Genomic DNA, 1,326 nt, shown 5'->3' with positions numbered 1-1,326 from the left:
TTCCAGGACACTGGGAACAACACCACAACATACAAAGTAAGAATAGGGCCAGGCCCGGTGGCTCATGACTGTAATCCCAGCACTTTGGGAGGCCGAGGCGGGCGGATCACAAGGTCAGGAGATCAAGACCATCCTAACTAACACGGTGAAACCCTGTCTCTACTAAAAATACAAAAAATTAGCCGGGCATGGTAGCACATGCCTGTAATCCCAGCTACTCAGGAGGCTGAGGCAGGAGAATTGCTTGAACCCACCCAGGAGCTGGAGGTTGCAGTGAGCCGAGATTGTGCCACTGCACTCTAGCCTGGGTGACAGAGCAAGACAGTGTCTCAAAAAAAAAAAAAAAAAAAAAAAGGTAAGAATAAATCCAAGCTGTTTAACCTTCCACCATTCTCTTGAGTATTAAACCCAGGCCACCTTTGGCTGCTTGCAGGGGTGCCTTTTCTTTCTCAATGTAAATACTCGCTCCTTGGGACACCAGCAGTTTTGCTTCTTCCACTCTCTCCTCATCACAGACTAAGTGTAGAGGAGTGTTACCCTCAGTGTCTGGATGTTCGTGGATGTTCTGTAGTACAGAAGAATAGGAATCATCTTCAAGTTACCCTTGGCTGCTGCACGGTCCATTGCTGTAGCCTCACAATGGTCCTCAGCAGCTGAATCAGCCCCGCCCTCTAGTAACATGGCAGCAATCTCATGCCTGTTTTTCGAAGCTGTATAATGTAGGGGAGTACAGCCATTTTGACTGACAGCATTTACTTGAGCACATTTTCCCAGAAGGGCTTTTACAATCTCATCCTGCCCAGCGGAAGCCACAGTATGAAGAGGAGACCAACCTGCATCGCCTTTATCATTCACTGGCACTCCAAGTTGCAACAAAAATTCAACAATTTCTGCCTGTCTGGCTGAGCATGCCCTGTGCAATGCGGTTCTGCTGTTCTGATCAGTTCTACTAGCCAGAAATTAATAGACCAGAATACTCTCCTTCAACTCTTCCAGCTGCCTCTGCAGGCCAGGTTGCAGACCATAAGGTTAGACACACACCCATCCATTTTGCTTTCCCAGGAACTTGTGATACTAGTGTGTGTGTGTGTGTGTGTGTTTTATTTACTTATTTATTTAATTTTAGAGATGAGGTCTCACTATGTTACCCAGGCTGTTCTAGAACTCCTGAGCTCGAGTGATCCTCCCACCTCAGCCTCCCAAAGTGCTATAGGATTACAGTCGTGAGCCACAGCACCTGGCCAATATATGCGTTTTCATCCATGGTTTGTGACTTATAACTCCCATAGCCCATGTCACAGTAAACAGACTCTCTCTCTTTGACCT

General features: G+C 47.0%; 1 pseudogene; it reads right to left on the bottom strand.

The window, feature by feature from the left end:
• Positions 1-376: 376 nt before the first annotated feature.
• On the bottom strand, positions 377-1,049 carry LOC117084349 (annotated as a pseudogene).
• Positions 1,050-1,326: the final 277 nt, after the last annotated feature.

Source organism: Trachypithecus francoisi, unplaced genomic scaffold (genome assembly GCF_009764315.1).
Source record: "Trachypithecus francoisi isolate TF-2019V2 unplaced genomic scaffold, Tfra_2.0 Lachesis_group0, whole genome shotgun sequence".
NCBI classification, from domain to species: Eukaryota; Metazoa; Chordata; class Mammalia; order Primates; family Cercopithecidae; genus Trachypithecus; species Trachypithecus francoisi.
Note: the sequence above shows the minus strand (reverse complement) of the source record. Positions and strands in the feature narration are given on the sequence as shown.